The following is a 12,538-nucleotide window of genomic DNA, read 5'->3' as shown; positions in this document are numbered from 1 at the left end:
CTTAACATGAATAGCACATGTGGGTGAAGAAGCAATCTAAAGAACATGAAGAGGCGACACATGAAAACATGCTGCAGGTGTATTGATCTGCAGAGACGGTTCACAGATAGCAACATATGACTGATGTTACAGCTATTTATAAGACAATGTGCTTGTAAAACATAGCACCTATATCACTGGTAGTGCAATATACAAGAGATTTTACCATTGTTCGTGGCCTGATTGGTCATTGAATATCATTGTGTGTGTGTGTGTGTGTGTGTGTGTGTGTGTGTGTGTGTGTGTTCTGCACATGTGATGCCATACCTGGTCATACTCAGACGTATTCAGGTGGTGGTTGATCAGCTCAAGGTTCAGACGATTTTTCTCCTGCAAGGCAGCATGGAGCTTTGCCCTCTAAATAAGCAAGAGACACAAAATAGTTTACATTATGATGCATCCTCTTCCTCATTGCAAATACTTTGATGTCTGACTGCATCATGTATGCAAGCCAACCAGCGCAACTCCATCTATTATATAAACGACAGATGAAATACTCAGGTTAGTGCCGATCCCTCCTCTCCGTCTGTACGCATATGTGTGTGGGGGGGCTAAGCTTTTCTCTAAGATGCTGTCTGGAAGACAAAACCCACAGCTGCACACTGTCATCCTCCATTTGGTATATGGCATTAGGAACGGACGGGGAGAGCTGAAAAGAGGTGGAGAGAGAGGGATGGAAAAGAGGTATAGGAAGTGGGAAAACCTAACAGACTGATGAGATGAAAGGATGGAATGAGGGAGTGCTGAACTTGTCAGTTGAATGCTCAATAAGCAAGTGAGTGCATAATGTGAGCCAAAACATAGCAAGCTCAAGTTGAGATTAAGTTGCATGCCACATAAATTTATTTTAAAAAAGGATTGAAAAGAGGTGTGCAGTTCCTGTCTGCACTCTCTGCTGCACAGATCCACACTCAGAAGTAGTCATGCCGCTGGTGCTGCAGGTACTCAAGCATTACATAATTACGGCAGACTCAAACTAGGGCATCGCTCTCCTCCTATCACAGCGCTGAGCATTTAAGAGACTGCGACTTGTCATATCCTGGCCCATAATACCACTTCATGCTAGTGCACTGAGCTCATACTGTTGATTGTCATTCTCAGCATCCCCACCATAACATGTGGATAAGTCATTTATAATATCAGTCAAGCTTTTTCTCTTTTCAGTAGTGTACAAAAAGCAACAGGAGTCGATCACAGATTTTATTTTAGCACATTAAAAGTGTGGCTTCAAGACCAGTAAGGTTTTGTTTCATGTCTTATGAATCTAAAAATATTGCTCCAAATAAAAAGATGTATAGTCTCTAAAAGAGGGTTCAATCCAAATTGCCACCAATGTGTCATAAACTGATGAAAAACATCTGACTGGCAAAATGCATTCTAGCTCCATAAAGTACAGCTGATTGTGCTGTTTTTGTTCCACACCGATGAGCAGCACCATGTAAACACATACATGTGATGTGCTCTCTTGAGCCTGATTGCTATGATTGAGTCAAGCAACAGAGGAGTTCCGGCGTTGCATGTCAGTTGCTGCACAAGAGAAGATTGTGCAGCTCAGAGGTTTATGATCAGATTTATCAGTACAAATCGAGAAACTCTGCAATAAACCCGAGCCAAGAGGAAAAGAGAGGAAAAACAGAACGAGAGGGGCCAGGCAGGTTCATCCCTCTCTTTGTGTGCAGGCAGAGAGACAGCCAGGGCTGTCGGAGGAAGACACAATCAAACCGAGAGACAGATAGAGAACAGACAAGGACGGGACGACACAGAGACTGCTGAGTGAGTTCACACGCTGCTCTTATTGTGTAGCGCTACCTCCGCATCACATAACCGCAGACTACAGTGCAGCCGCAATTGTACTGAACCGCACCAAGCTACAGGAGCAGCCAAAAGTGATCTTGGACCTCTGCCTTTGACTGTTAATTATGGAAGACGCGACACATCATGAGGTGCCAGCTGCAGTCGTCCTCTGCACTGGCTCCAGGACGTGGCCTTGTTGTTGACACCAAAGGGAAGCGTGGTGGGGGTTGGAAGGGATGTAAAGATAACTGGAGAGAAGTGATGGACAGGTCGAGTAAAGACAGTTCAAGCAAAAGAAAGTTTCGGGTTCATTTGAGGTTGCCATGATGACAAAAGAAAGAAAGACACATAGAAATAGAAAAAGAAAACAGAATGACCTTTTGAAGGCTTCTTTTTATGGGCCTCAGGAATGATGTCTCCTTCTCCACTTCCTCCCACTTCCAGTGAATCACACATTCACAGCTCTGCTTAACACTTCGCAACATCTTGTAAACACATTGCTCTACTGCTAAGCCAAGGGACACGCGCACACATTCCTGCGCCAATTAAAACCTACAATATGCACAAATAAACAGAGAAATCTGGTGAGAATATATAAATGATTTGATCATTTAGACCTTCTCTGAAGGAAAAACACTTCCAGAAGGGGATTAACAGCACTCCGAGGACATCCATGCAGAACCATGTTTGAGTGAAAAAAGTGTGGCGTGCATGTGAATCTGTGCGTGGTTGTGAAATTTGAGATCCATATGTGTGTGTAAAAAGAGTGGATAAGCTAGGAGGAGAGACCTCAACGCCAGTAATGAGTAATTCACTTCCGACAACTTCTTCCTTCCTCTTCTGTCTTTTATCCATCTATCTCCGTCTTCCACGCACACACGCACACGCACGCACATGCACATGCACACACACACACACACGGTTTCACATTTTGTGAATCTACATTATCTACAATGTTTTGACTAGAGTTAGATAAGCAGATTGATACCACTACATATAAACACTACATATAAAGCTACGGCCAGGAGTTAGCTTAGCTTAGCATAATATAAAGACTGTAGGCAGAAATAGCTAACCAACCAGGCTAAACAAAATGTATTGTTCTTTACGCTTAAACAAACAAGACATCATGTGTTGTATCATGAGCTTAGATGTGCAGATATGCTGATTCTGCTACCTTTGGTTAAGCCACATTTCACAGACACCGGAGTGTTTTTGATAGTCAAGAGATACATTTTTAGTTTTGAGAGATAGTTTTGACAATCGTCATCACTAGTTTGTTCACAATATTGTGATTTGGCCATGTTGAAGGAAAAGGGCCCGGGCTGCACCGTATAACAATATACACATTTAAGACATATTAGTTCCTCTGTTTTTTGTGATATCATGCGTCACTGCAACAACAACAAAAAAGCAGCGTAATGGTGTCTGTCATATGAACTCTGTTTGCTCTGGTCCAAACCAGACCAGGAAGTTAATTTGATTTGGCAACAAGCTGTCAGGATACTACTGGGTCTTGATTACCTGATGACAAGGAGTCCTGATGTACTGTATTCACACTGATCCAAATATTCTCTATCTTTAATAAAAAAATACATCCAGCTTTGTTTAACCAAATTTGCTCCGGTCCTTTTGGTATCTTGAACATACTGTATATTTCTATGCAGGCTTAAAATGTATTTAAGGAAGTGTTCATGCTTTTTCATTGCTGATGTGCCACTGAAGAATAAAACAGACATTAATGGGAATTAATTGCAACATTCAAATATTGCCTCCTGCAAACCCACAGAAAATTGGACAGGATTTTGGATTTGCTTGATTTACAAATACAGGTTTTGGATCACATTGGTAATATTAAAGATTGCAGTTTTGTATTTGAGGAAGCATTAGGCGGTAGCTGCTGCACTTATAATGGAGAACAGATGAAGGATTAAGTAATTGGTGCAGATTGAGATTTCTACGATGGCTACTGCTGACTCTAAATGGGATTTTTTTTTTGTGGGTAGAGGATTGCTGCTGCTCTCCCTCAACTCCCAGAGGGATTGTCATTAATCAGATGTCACGGTGAAACACTTTGTTCCACTTAACCGTGGGCGGAAAGACACCAACGACATCAGCTGTCTTCAGTGGGAGCACCAGTGAAGTCACAGATAAGCATAGATGTCCTATCAAATTTAATAAGTGAACAAAGATATATATATATATATATATATATATATATGTATATGTATATAGATATATATATATATATATATATATATATATATATATATATATATATATATATATATATATATATATATATATATAGATAGATAGATAGATAGAGAGAGAGAGAGAGAGAGAGAGAGAGAGAGAGAGAGAGAGACAGAGAGAGACATTAATATACAATTGCTTCTGCAAGAGCTTTTCAAAATAATATTGTAGGTTTTCTTTCCAACAGCAACTCCATGTTAAGCTAAACTGGAGTTCATGACTTAAGTGTGGAGATCATAATAGAAAAATGTACTATCTTTGCAAAGACCTCTCCTCACTCTCAACCCAAAGATAAAGCATAATCTCTTTTTTGTCTTCCTTTGTAAGTTATATTAGGTACAGTGCAGACTGGTTGTTTAAACTGATCCTCAAACAAAAGGCTTTACACTACTGTATCAGATTTTAAATATTGTAATATTATAAATTCATATTATAAACTTCCGTCAATGCTATCCTCTAAGCTTTGTGCAGAGTGTAAAATGGGACGATGTAGTCAGAGCCATGACGGTTGTCCCACCATTTATATCGGCTGCAACATCAGCCGCCTGTTCAGCACTGTCAGGACCATGGACAGTTCCCTTAACTCTGGGGCCTTCTGAACTACTGATCAGTGTTGAACAACTAGATAAGGACCATATAATCTGCTTCAATGATTCAACTGTGCATGTTTCATAATAAAGGAATATGAGTCAACTTTTCTTTTCAAACTACTATGAAAAAAAAAGAAAGTCTTAATAGCATCTGACACCCTTTAAAAACGTTGATTCAGTTGCTGTAACAAACTACAAATTGCTTTAATACATTTTTTTTATGTATCCTTTATTGATCCCACAGTGGGAAATTCTTCTCTGCATTTAACCCATCCTTAGTTATTAAGGAGCAGTGGGCTGCAGTGAAGCCCCCGGGGAGCAACTGGGGGTTTAGTGTCAAGGACACTTCGACATTGGTTTCATTGGTTAATGATATTTTAGTAAAGATCTTTCAAATAATTGCAGAATGTGTTGGTCTTCAAGGATACATACAAATACAGCATCTTTACTCAAGGAGCATTTATACAATGATTGAAACAATGGTACCAAGTAGCTGTAGTATCACAAATAGTATTTCAGATTCAGATTCAGATTCACAATGATGGATCACCCACCTGAAGCAGTTCAAGATGCCATACTGAAAAGGAAAAGAAAAGAAACTTTAAAATTGTACTGTAGACTGTTAACAATAGAATACATCCAAAAGAGGACCCACTTTCAAAGTTGATGTTAACTTTAAAGCAGTACATCCCCACTTAAGGAATTGGTTATGAAAACGAGGGACATTTTGGAGATGTATTGTGTAACATTAGTAAGGTCTTCACTGCAGCATAAAGGATGATATATAACACTGTGTTTGTCCTCTGAAGGGCTTATTAGGGGTTTGCCTTTTCATAAGAGACTTCTAGCTCACTTAATATTCTGGCGAAAATCTGCTTATTTGGCAGACTATATAGCAAGCCTCAAGATCATTTTGATATCAATCGTTACGATGCAAAATACTGCGCAATATTACTGTTTTGCAACATGTGCATGGCACCTGGACAACTACTTGCTAATAGCTGCACATTCACAGTGCATTCACTACACAGGGATTTCCTGTAACCTTTAAGTCATGAAGTATTCATGTGTGGCATCTTACTTGGAATGCCACCTTTTGCATTACTCTTCTATTCTTCGTGCGCATAATGAAGTGTGGTGAATGTTACCCTAATGTCACCAATATATTTTTCATCAACATGCTATAAAACCTTATCTTTTGTGTCTATTTCAACGTATGCACTAATGTGTCTCTGCAGGTGTGGTAAGAGCAGAGTCCTGTTTTATGAGTACCGTTGACATTGCGACTTGCAACTTCCCTATAGACTAAACCGACTTCCGGCAAGTCGCAGACTCACTAAAGTGAGGTTTTGCAGTAACAGCTTAAACGTGTAGTGGAGTAGCAAAGTTATGAAGCGCACAGAGCCAGAGTACATGACAACCTATCACAACCTATTACTTCTTCCACTCACTCTTGGAAAAGACAGCACATTGCTTTTACCAAATGAGTGACAACTTTGTTTGGCTTCATTTATGTAACTAGTGTAGCATTAAATCATAGTGGAATTAACAAGCTAGCTGGCTAACTAGGGGACAGCTGGCTAGCTAGCTAGCTTGCTAATTATGCTATGCTTTAATGCTACACTGGTTACAGAAAAGTAGCCGAACAGTTGGCATAACACTTTCCTCCCGTTTCTTTTTAATGGCCCTACAGACGTGTTGTCATCACAACAACTCGAAATCATCTGCATTTTATTTTTTTTATTAAATGACAGTTCAATATCTATTTTACTCCTATTCTATTTTGGTTGTGTAAACTGTGGACACAGATGGCAGTGGGTAACATCAATATAGTCAAGCGTGAGTTGAAGTATGCGTGTGTGTGTGTGTGTGTGTGTGTGTGTGTGTGTGTGCGTGCGTGTGTGTGTGTGTGTTTATGCATACTTGCATGCATGCATGCATGCAAGTATGAATGAGTTGCTTAACTAGCATCTCCAGGCATACATCTTGTGCATCCACATTGTTCCAGACCTCTCATTTGAATCCTAAAGATTAAAAATCTCTAAAAAGAATAATTATGTGGCAGGAACTACCTCTCATAATAAACAAATACATTGTCTATTGTACGATAAAATGTTTTCAAGATGTTGGTTTCATTGGTTAATTATATTTTAGTAAATATCTTACAAATACATCTATTAAGTTAAAACTCTAAGTTCTCCTGATGCATAATACCCTAATCATTTAAGGAAACCCCCTGTTGTTGGTGGATATGTAAATAAAGGTTTGAAAAAATGACTCACTCCTGCAGATTTAATAATGTGGATCAACTGGAGCTTGAATGGTGCCCAGCCTACGCAGTCACAGACGTTTAATATTAATGTATCAAGCCCAAAAGACCCTACATCAGTTAAATGTGGCAGCAAAGATTTTATGCACATATAAAATCTTCTTCCTGGGAAGGAACCCCTGCACAGAATGTATAGTCTGTTGTGCTAAGTGAAACCACACACTCCAGAATGATAAGTGTTCAAAGACTCATATCCGAGCACAAATAAAGAGCCTTGAGGGATATGTAGTTTTACACTTTGTTCACCTGGTCTCTCCAGCAAGAATCAACAGCTTGTGTTTTGTTTAAATGCCCCGGTTGCTCTACATCCTGCCGTGTGTGTTTTAGTTTGTGGGTGTGCAGAGCGGGAGACAATCCAGAGTTTTATGGAGGAGAGAAGACAGGCCGGGAGAGGCCGGGAGAGGCAGGGAGAGGCCGGCGCTATCGTCAGGAGAGATTAACACACATTCTCATTCACCTCACTCGTCGACCTCCTCTGTCGCTTCTCCTGTTACTCATCTGAACTCTGCTAAGATTCTGTAATGCTCGTGCTTGTGTATGTGTTGTAAACATATATACAGTTCATACAGTATTTGCTTTCCAGTCGTCACAGATGCTCAGGGAGACATGATGTGACCATATTGAAACAAAGCAGAGCAGATTTGTACATGTCAAACAACTTTTTGGCCCACATCTGGGGCAAGGTACCAAATCGCTATGGTTTCCATTTTCTCAAGTAGTAGCCCATTTCCCCAAATGTGCAACATGCGAGCTGCAATTTTCATCATTGGACCTTTTCCTCTCCCCTTAAGTTTGACACTTTTCACTAATCAACACAAACAGGATAAATGCGAGCAATGCATGAGCAAATGAGAGCCCTGTAGGATTAAAAACAATCATCTGCAACTTGCAAGGGACAATTGTTTGTAAAATGTGATGCTACTACATTTTGCGATCAGCTTATGTACATAACAAATAATAATAATAATAATAATAATAATACAAATAATAATTGGCACAATGAGCAATAAGGAAAAACCATGTGAGATGCAGCCTTACGATGTCTGTAGACCGCAATCAAGACAATTAGACCCTTCTCGCATAGGGTGACATGCAATGGCCTCATAAGATTGTTATTGCACAATCTGTGTCAAATTGTACGATGAATGCCTTGTGAATCGTAGAGCTTTTGTAAAATCAGATGCAAAAACTCAAGTCTTATGTTACTCTTATGTTCTGAAAATGCAATAAACATGCTTTACCAATAGCACACTTTTATGCATCAAGAAAACCAAGAACAATTAATGGAGAGGAGGCAATAATGAAGCGGCCAGGGGAAAAAGGCAAGATGAAAAGCCACATTTGCCAAGTGACTGTATGGTAAATATGTATTGAGCACTAGCATCACGCTTGTTCATCAGTGTAATCGGTGTCCCCTTCTGATTGGTTGGTTTGTAGACGTGGGTCATAGCAGTTGACACATTGTTGGACTTTGGTCTTACATTTGTGGCTGAGCTTGTCTTTGGTCACTGACTATGGACGCACAACACGATCCAAGAACACCATTTGTGATTGACATCCACAGATGTCACCATGTTTCTTCATTCATTAAACTGAAAGAAATAATTTACTTTTGAAGCACAATTTGATGAAAGACATGAACTGCAATTTGTCCCAAATGGATCTATATCCAATCTGAAAGTGGTCTGAACAGAACCTGGGAGAAAGAGAGCCCATGTGAGCATATTAACTCTGACTGCGTTCTATATATGATATCTAGAGTTGCTCCAGCCGTACTGTATAAGGAGGGCCCTCCGGGAGAATCACTGGCCTCTCTTGGGAATACACATGCCCCACGGGGAACATTAGGGCAAGGGAACGTGCACATTGAAGTGTGTGCACGCCCTGTATGTACATACTGAGCGAGCAGGCAGTGAGAGTGAAATAGGGCTCCCATGACGTGAGAAGCAAAGCTTCCAGTCACATTGATGACATAACACACTTGATGTGAACAGGACCTATTGTTCCCTCAGGCCACAGAGAATATCAGAGGCCTGGAAAATAAGTTCTGAGGACGATCAGTGTAATGCTAATGAGAAGCCCAAGAGCTGGTTAGGGATTACATGTGCTTCGATGGACCTTCATGCTCACATAATGCTTGGATGGAACTCCATGCTCAGAATACACACGTGCACACACAAAACACACAGAAGCTGGCGTATAAACGCTCTAGCACAAGCAAATTCATCAAACTCTCTCCCACACACACACACACAAACCACACCCGGACAGGGATGCACACACATTTCTTTGTGTCCATACACAGACCCACACACAATACCCACAAAATACACACATGCGCGCGCGTGACCCCAATCTGCAGCAAAACATACTGCACAAGGTGCTAAATAATTTACATCTGACCCCATTGCACAGTTGCTCAAATGTAAAGTACGCTAGAAACACAGCGACAGAGCCTAAGCAGGTTTCCTCACCGCTGGTTTCAAGACCAATGCCTGCTGTATGTATATCCTATTACAAAACGAGCCAACGGTACAACATTTGCATTTTATACTCATCAGCAGATGCTTCAAAATGCAGCAAACAGTCTTCTAACTAACACAAAGCACTGGGAGAAGGTTATGCAGTGTTGGCCTCTTCGCATCAGCTGCCAATAGATTTTAGAATTCATCATATTAGTTTTTGTTTACATTTACCAGGCAGTCAACATTGAAGTCCCCGAGTACATTTCTTAGTTGACTTACAGGAGACATATAGTCATTTTCAGATTCATACCTGTGTTTTGGACATCTTCACAAGCTTTACTGTTTTCTCATATCGATCTGAATAGACACAGACACCTATATTCACCCTGTGGCTGAATATAGGTGCCTGTGTTCTAAAAACGTATTGTATAGCAGTGTGTGGGTTGGTAAAAAGTCAAGATACCCATATGCATGTGCACAAGCACTAAAAAAAAGTTAGTTTTTTATGATCTTTAAGTCACTCAGGTCGACTAACCAGGGACTGCCGGATGTTTTTACTCTGCTTTACATAAAATGAAGAATAAGCATTTGCTAAACTTTGGAATAGTTTTTGCTCTCAAAAGTGGATCATAAATATTCTTCATTTGTATTCCTTAATGGATATATTGCTCTTTTGTTGAGGTCATTTCAGTTTTATTAATTCAGTTTTGTTGCTCTTGCATTTGTTTCGATCTTGCCCATTTTACATTTTGCACTAATTACTTATTGTGGGACACATAAATATATCATTGCTTACTTTAAATATATACCTACTATTTATTCTTCATTAGTATTGAACAAGCTACCAAATGGTTCCTCTTGTGAGCAGAGCAACAGAGCAAAAAAGAATTGAGACTGCTACCATGACGACATGTACATCAAACAAAACAGGCAAATCACCTTTAATCCTTCACAGACTTCTGTCTGTTCTCATCAAGCTCACAGATGTCTGGAGAATGTTCCTTCAAAAATAAAAGTGGGATAATGAGACCTTGGAATTTAGAAACCATCACTTACAGGCGACAGACAGTTGCCATCATCTGGGCTCAAAACAAGTCTTACTGTAGAAACCAACAGATCCGTTTGTCTTTGCTATTTTTAACTTATATCTGTGCTTAAAATTCAGCTCAGAATGCAATGACAAGAAAAATATAGAGAATTCTATAATGGGTCATGTAACAGTGCGCGGCAAATGCATGTGACCGAGTTTTAGGTCTCAAGTGAGCAGGACTCTGTGGCACAGAGCAATAGGGGACAGTTACAAGAGCACAGGTCCTGTCATGTCATCCAAACAGGCTGGTGTGTTTGACAGTGTGTACCTCTCTCTCTCTCTCTCTCTCTCCATCCTCTCTCCCTTCCACTCTCCATCTAGTCGCCCTTGGTGTTCACTCCACCAAAGGCTGCTGTCCTATGTTTAATCATTCAAGCCCATCCAGACACAAACCACTGGGGGCTGAAAGAAAGAAGGAAGAGCATGGAAGTGTTGAGTGAAGGGAAATGTAGAGAAAGACTGAGGCACACGACGTGTGTAATGTAGGTAATCAAGTAGTTATTTAGAGGAGCAGAGGCTGAGAGGAACGTGTGATCTCAACAGAAAGGAGACAAAGGGGAAAGTGAAGGGACAAGTCAACCTAAAAAAAGGACAGGAGACAGTGGGAGACAATTAGTGCTGCGGAATAAACAGGCCTTTAACCAGCATGTGTCTTTGCTAAAGGGCTCACCTCGCCTTGCAGTGCCGTGGTGGAGCGAAACAAAATCAAATAGATCACAAATATAGGCTTTTGAAAAGGCACTTTGGTCTGCTACCCTATCCTAGACGTATGCCACAAGTTTTACAACAAATACAACATAAACTTGGGTCAGGGTCATATAGAGGCTTTTAGTGATGTCCTCCAGAGGGCCCTGTGCACCTGATAATCAGTAAAGTCATGAAGAAGAAATACATGTGGCAAAGCCTGACAGTCAGACAGGAAACATATACTCAAACTAATTTGTTGTAAATTCAATGAATACAAATAAATTACTTATATCTGATTAATTAGCTTGGTCAATCAATAGTGAAATACCCCTCTGCACCCATTCATTTGAAACTGTATTTGTATTTGGACTTCAATCATATATTAATTTCCTACCTACACTCCCTCTCTACCACCTCTCACTTTCCGTCTTTGCCCCACCCTGTTCTTTTAGCTTTTCCCCTCTGCAGTGCTCTGTCTCTTTCCTTTAATAAAACTTCTGTGTATCTTGAAAAGCTGCCAGGAAATGTGCAGAGGAAATGTTCCTTTATTGTTTCCCTCTCTGCTTCCCCCGCTGGCTAGATGACATCAACACGTGTATGCTAGCAATCAATACAGCACTCACTCATATTCAGGCATGTGTTCGCATTCAGAGATACACACATTGCGAACACACAAATACGCACACACACACACACACACACACACACACACAAACACAACAGGGGTGGGGGGGTGAGGGGCGGGGATGACAGGGTTGCTATAGAAACTGTTCTCTTTCAGGTATGGTGTGTCAGGATGATAAAAAGTAGCAACGGAGTATCACATCCAACATATCTGATGCCCTTTGAATTGTCTGAATGTAAGCCGGCATGCAAGTACCGCAAACAAAAGCCGTCTAATTTATTTTCTATTTGAACTTGCAGGATGAATGAACAGTTAGCAAACCAACGATGCACAGTGAGAGTGCACACGAGTAAGCAATAGAGTCTTGTACAAAACGATAGACAGCATAGTCAACTCTATATGATGTGGAATACAGTAAGTGTCAGCACGCATGGATACACAGTTAATAATACAGTGAAAATTAGTGTGTACGAAGGCATGTAATCCAGAGTAACTGTGGAAACGAGTGATCGTCGGTGTGTAAAGTACACAACGGTTTGCTAATGTGCAACTCTCTGTCTCCACATGTTAGTGCATGAGTACATATGTGTTCATTGACATGTGCGGCCACACCCCTACGAGGCTGTTTCTGTTCAGGGATTATAGGCGTCTGTATGTCCTGAG

The sequence above is a fragment of the Cyclopterus lumpus genome, chromosome 12 (assembly GCF_009769545.1).
Source record: "Cyclopterus lumpus isolate fCycLum1 chromosome 12, fCycLum1.pri, whole genome shotgun sequence".
Taxonomy (NCBI): Eukaryota; Metazoa; Chordata; class Actinopteri; order Perciformes; family Cyclopteridae; genus Cyclopterus; species Cyclopterus lumpus.
This window is presented reverse-complemented; position numbering follows the sequence as displayed.